A 6,210-nucleotide genomic window follows, 5' to 3' on the forward strand; every position below is an offset into this window, starting at 1 on the left:
ATAGTATTTACCTTCCACAGTACCTCCTTGCAGCTCATTCTCCATCAAACACTTCGTCAGCGCAGCTGCTCTATATTTTCACGGATAAATGTCTGCGATTTAGTCATTTAGCATTCTTAACTCATTTAGTCGTAGTTTTATGAAGTAATGTAATAATAATGTATAGTATTTACCTTCCACAGTACCTCCTTGCAGCTGCTTCTCCGGCCAACACTCCGTCAGCGCAGCTTCGCTACATTTTCATGGATAAATGTCTGTGATTTAGTCATTTAGCATTCTGAACTTATTTAGTGGTAGTTTTATGAAGCAATGTAGTAATAATATACAGTATATACCTTCCACAATACCTCCTTGCAGCTGATTCTCCATCAAACACTTTGTCAGCGCAGCTGCTCTATATTTTCATGGATAAATGTCTGCGATTTAGTCATTTAGCATTCTTAACTCATTTAGTAGTTGTTTTATGCAGTAATGTAATAATGTATAGTATTTACCTTCCACAGTGCCTCCTTGCAGCTGCTTCTCCGTCAAACACTACGTCAGCCCAGCTACCCTATATTTTCATGGATAAATGTCTGCAATTTAGTCATTTAGCATTCTTAACTCATTTAGTAGTAGTTTTATGCAGTAATGTAATAATAATGTATAGTATTTACCTTCCACAGTACCTTCTTGCAGCTGCTTCTCCGACCAACACTCCGTCAGCGCAGCTTCCCTATATTTTCATGGATAAATGTCTGCGATTTAGTCATTTAGCATTCTTAACTCATTTAGTAGTAGTTTTATGAAGTAATGTAATAATAATGTACAGTATTTTCCTTCCACAGTATCTCTTTACAGCTGCTTCTCTGTCAAACACTCCGTCAGCGCAGCTTCTCTATATTTTCATGGATACATGTCTGCGATTTAGTCATTTAGCATTCTTAACTCATTTAGTAGTAGTTTTAAGCAGTAATGTAATAATAATGTATAGTATTTACCTTCCACAGTACCTCCTTGCAGCTGCTTCTCCGGCCAACACTCCGTCAGCGCAGCTTCGCTACATTTTCATGGATAAATGTCTGCGATTTAGTCATTTAGCATTCTGAACTTATTTAGTGGTAGTTTTATGAAGCAATGTAGTAATAATATACAGTATATACCTTCCACAATACCTCCTTGCAGCTGATTCTCCATCAAACACTTTGTCAGCGCAGCTGCTCTATATTTTCATGGATAAATGTCTGCGATTTAGTCATTTAGCATTCTTAACTCATTTAGTAGTTGTTTTATGCAGTAATGTAATAATGTATAGTATTTACCTTCCACAGTGCCTCCTTGCAGCTGCTTCTCCGTCAAACACTACGTCAGCCCAGCTGCCCTATATTTTCATGGATAAATGTCTGCAATTTAGTCATTTAGCATTCTTAACTCATTTAGTAGTAGTTTTATGCAGTAATGTAATAATAATGTATAGTATTTACCTTCCACAGTACCTTCTTGCAGCTGCTTCTCCGACCAACACTCCGTCAGCGCAGCTTCCCTATATTTTCATGGATAAATGTCTGCGATTTAGTCATTTAGCATTCTTAACTCATTTAGTAGTAGTTTTATGAAGTAATGTAATAATAATGTACAGTATTTTCCTTCCACAGTATCTCTTTACAGCTGCTTCTCTGTCAAACACTCAGTCAGCGCAGCTTCTCTATATTTTCATGGATAAATGTCTGCGATTTAGTCATTTAGCATTCTTAACTCATTTAGTAGTAGTTTTAAGCAGTAATGTAATAATAATGTATAGTATTTACCTTCCACAGTACCTCCTTGCAGCTGCTTCTCCAGCCAACACTCCGTCAGCGCAGCTTCGCTACATTTTCATGGATAAATGTCTGTGATTTAGTCATTTAGCATTCTTAACTCATTTAGTAGTAGTTTTAAGCAGTAATGTAATAATAATGTATAGTATTTACCTTCCACAGTACCTCCTTGCAGCTGCTTCTCCGGCCAACACTCCGTCAGCGCAGCTTCGCTACATTTTCATGGATAAATGTCTGTGATTTAGTCATTTAGCATTCTGAACTTATTTAGTGCTAGTTTTATGAAGTAATGTAATAATAATATACAGTATTTACCTTCCACAATACGTCCTTGCAGCTGATTCTCCATCAAACACTTTGTCAGCGCAGCTGCTCTATATTTTCATGGATAAATGTCTGCGATTTAGTCATTTAGCATTCTTAACTCATTTAGTAGTTGTTTTAAGCAGTAATGTAATAATAATGTATAGTATATACCTTCCACAGTACCTCCTTGCAGCTGATTCTCTATCAAACACTTCGTCAGCGCAGCTGCTCTATATTTTCATGGATAAATGTCTGTGATTTAGTCATTTAGCATTCTGAACTTATTTAGTAGTAGTTTTATGCAGTAATGTAATAATGTATAGTATTTACCTTCCACAGTACCTCCTTGCAGCTGCTTCTCCGACCAACACTTCAACGCAGCTTTGCTATATTTTCATGGATAAATGTCTGCGATTTAGTCATTTAGCATTCTTAACTCATTTAGTAGTTGTTTTATGCAGTAATGTAATAATGTATAGTATTTACCTTCCACAGTGCCTCCTTGCAGCTGCTTCTCCGTCAAACACTACGTCAGCCCAGCTGCCCTATATTTTCATGGATAAATGTCTGCGATCTAGTCATTTAGCATTCTGAACTCATTTAGTAGTAGTTTTATGAAGTAATGTAATAATAATAAACAGTATTTACCTTCCACAATACCTCCTTGCAGCTGATTCTCCATCAAACACTTCGTCAGCGCAGCTGCTCTATATTTTCATGGATAAATGTCTGTGATTTAGTCATTTAGCATTCTTAACTCATTTAGTGGTAGTTTTATGCAGTAATGTAATAATAATGTATAGTATTTACCTTCCACAGTACCTCCTTGCAGCTGCTTCTCTGTCAAACACTCCATCAGCAGCTTCTGCATATTTTAATGGATAATAGTGTCACGTGGGGGTCGCAGCTAGCTGCGGGGTTGTTCTTCCAACGCAAAAGACACGGCTCCGGACGACAGCGTGAAGGTAGGCTTGGATTTATTGACATAAAACACTCACTACCACAAAACACAAAAATACAACCAAAAAAGGCAAGTGTGCCTAAAACATAAGAAGCTGCTAATTAACAAAAACTAGGACATGGACATGGAAACTTACTTTGTCAAAACGAGACATGAACCGGTGTGACATAACGACAATGCAGGCAGAACGAGTGATGAACAAAGGTATGCTTAAATAACAGTGACATGATTGGTGACAGGTGTGTTTGAGTCCAAACGTGGAACAGGTGAAACTAATGGGTAACCATAGAAACAAAACAAACTCAAACAAGGAAGTGAAACCAAGAACTAAGGAAGTCCAAAACTAACAGCATAACTAAACAAAACATGATCCGGAACACGGATCATGACAAATAGTCCATCGTTTAGATAGTATCTTAACATCCTTGGCTGGTGTTGGATTCATTCTGCTTCTGTATGATGCATGGTGTGTCCAGGTTGCCAATCAGGAACAGGTGTGTCCAGTTTGCCAATTAGGAACAGGTGTGTGTCCAGGTTGCCAATTCGGGACATATGTGTGTGTCCAGGTTGCCAATTCGGGACAGATGTGTGTCCAGTTTACCAATTAGGAACAGGTGTGTGTCCAGGTTGCCAATTCGGGACATATGTGTGTGTCCAGGTTGCCAATCAGGAGCAGGTGTGTCCAGTTTGCCAATTAGGAACAGGTGTGTGTCCAGGTCGCCAATTCGGGACATGTGTGTGTCCAGGTTGCCAATTAGGGACAGGTGTGTCCAGGTCGCCAATTCGGGACATGTGTGTGTCCAGGTTGCCAATTAGGGACAGGTGTGTCCAGGTTGCCAATTGAAGACAGGTGTGTGTCCAGATTACCAATTAGAAACAGGTGTGTCCCGGTTGCCAATGAAGCACAGGTGTGTCCAGGTTGCCAATCAGGAACAGGTGTGTCCATGTTGCAATTGAGGACAGGTGTGTGTTCAGTTTACCAATTAGAGACAGGTGTGTCCAGTTTGCCAATCAAGAAGAGGTATGTGTCCAGGTGGCCAATTAGGGACAGCTGTGTGTCCAGGTTGCCAATCAAGAACAGGTGAGTCCAGGTTTCCAATTGAGGACAGGTGTGTGTCCAGGTAGCCAAATAGGGACAGGCGTGTGTCCAGGTTGCTAATCAAGAACAGGTGAGTCCAGGTTGCCAATCGAGGACAGGTGTGTGTCCAGGTTGCCAATCGAGGACAGGTGTGTGTCCATTTTGTCAATTAGGAACAGGTGTGTCCATGTTGCCAATTAGGAACAGGTGTGTCCATGTTGCCAATCAGGAACATGTGTGTCCAGGTTGCAAATTGAGGACAGCTGTGTGTCCAGGTTGCCAATCAGGAACAGGTGTGTCCAGGTTGCAAATTGAGGACAGGTGTGTGTCCAGGTGGCCAATTAGGAACAAGTGTGTGTCCAGGTTGCCAATCAGGAACAGGTGTGTCCAGGTTGCAAATTGAGGACAGGTGTGTGTCCAGGTGGCCAATTAGGAACAAGTGTGTGTCCAGGTGGCCAATTAGGGACATCTGTGTGTCCAGGTTGCCAATGAAGCACAGTTGTGTCCAGGTTGCCAATCAGGAACAGGTGTGTCCAGGTTGCAAATTGAGGACAGGTGTGTCCAGGTGGCCAATTAGGAACAAGTGTCTGTCCAGGTGGCCAATTAGGGACATCTGTGTGTCCAGGTTGCCAATGAAGCACAGTTGTGTCCAGGTTGCCAATCAGGAACAGGTGTGGGAATCAAGGCTCAGAAGCAGACAGGGAAAAACACATCAATCTAAAATATGTCACAATGGTCATTGTCAAGTTATGTTTTGTTTGTTTGTGCTCTCCCCTAACTTGAAAAGGGTTGTGACTTTTTGACCATTGGTTACACTTGGACTTCACTCTTTGTTTTAATCCAATGATGAGACAAATTTCTGTTTCTCCTCTTATTTTGGACTTGATTGTCTCTTTTTTTTCTCCATTAAATATTTGTAAGGTGAAAAACATTTGGAGAAGGTGGAAAAATACAAAAGCAATTAGGGACCAAAATAAATAAATTACATTTCAATAAACCATTTTTTTTTTAAAGTAAAAGTGTTTCCAAAAGTACATATAGTGACCCTTAACAGCTTGGATTTGGCATTTAAAGATTTAACAACCACTTGACAATTAAAATTAACTCAACATATCAAATCAAATAATATACGTCATCTCACCCTGGTCTCTGTAAACAGTTGGTCACTCCTGCATAGATCAGTGCTTGTTGGCCTGAGGTCTGAGCTGGAGCTGCAGACTTAAAGGAGTGGACTTGATTGCTTCAGGTGAGAGCCTTCCGGATTGCTGGATGGCCTTCAGCTGTTGGGAAATTTTGAATGTGATTCCAGTTCTCTCCTCTGGGGGGGAAATGGGAGCCAAACTCACATTTGGACATGAGGCACTTCTGTTTGGGTGAAGACTTTGGCCTTGTGTAGAGTTTGCCAAAACAGTCATGACAAAGCAAACTTTTACGATGATTTATGCCTGTCTAAAAATTGGTTTCAAGAATTATCTGGAACCAGATTTGGAACCGGAATCGTTGAAATTCCCGTGATAGCCGACCCTTATACAAACCCCGTTTCCATATGAGTTGGGAAATTGTGTTAGATGTAAATATAAACGGAATAGACTTCATAATGCACCACACATTTTCAATGGGAGACAGGTCTGGACTACAGGCAGGCCAGTCTAGTACCCGCACTCTTTTACTATGAAGTCACGTTGATGTAACACGTGGCTTGGCATTGTCTTGCTGAAATAAGCAGGGGCGTCCATGGTAAAGTTGCTTGGATGGCAACATATGTTGCTCCAAAACCTGTATGTACCTTCCAGCATTAATGGCGCCTTCACAGATGTGTAAGTTACCCATGTCTTGGGCACTAATAAACCCCCATACCATCACAGATGCTGGCTTTTCAACTTTGCGCCTATAACAATCCGGATGGTTCTTTTCCACTTTGGTCCGGAGGACATGACATCCACAGTTTCCAAAAACAATTTGAAATATGGACTCGTCAGACCACAGAAAACTTTTCCACTTTGTATCAGTCCATCTTAGATGAGCTCAGGCCCAGCAAAGCCGACGGCGTTTCTGGGTGTTGTTGATAA

General features: G+C 40.7%; 1 long non-coding RNA gene across 9 annotated transcripts; it reads right to left on the reverse strand.

The window, feature by feature from the left end:
* Positions 1-491: 491 nt before the first annotated feature.
* On the reverse strand, positions 492-5,355 carry LOC133613868 (uncharacterized). Of its 9 annotated transcripts, none has more exons than XR_012050763.1 (8): positions 5,283-5,355; positions 2,913-2,967; positions 2,751-2,809; positions 2,589-2,669; positions 2,433-2,488; positions 2,112-2,170; positions 1,950-2,008; positions 825-877 (listed from the first exon to the last, which is right to left on the reverse strand). It is a non-coding gene; the product is annotated as an uncharacterized lncRNA (long non-coding RNA). The 9 variants fall into 9 exon arrangements; XR_012050765.1 differs by lacking the exon at positions 825-877 and adding an exon at positions 1,626-1,684 and having other exon boundaries at positions 2,589-2,647; XR_009816508.1 differs by lacking the exon at positions 825-877 and adding an exon at positions 1,626-1,684.
* Between the last annotated feature and the right edge of the window lie 855 nt (positions 5,356-6,210).

The sequence above is a fragment of the Nerophis lumbriciformis genome, linkage group LG13 (genome assembly GCF_033978685.3).
Source record: "Nerophis lumbriciformis linkage group LG13, RoL_Nlum_v2.1, whole genome shotgun sequence".
Lineage (NCBI taxonomy): Eukaryota > Metazoa > Chordata > Actinopteri > Syngnathiformes > Syngnathidae > Nerophis > Nerophis lumbriciformis.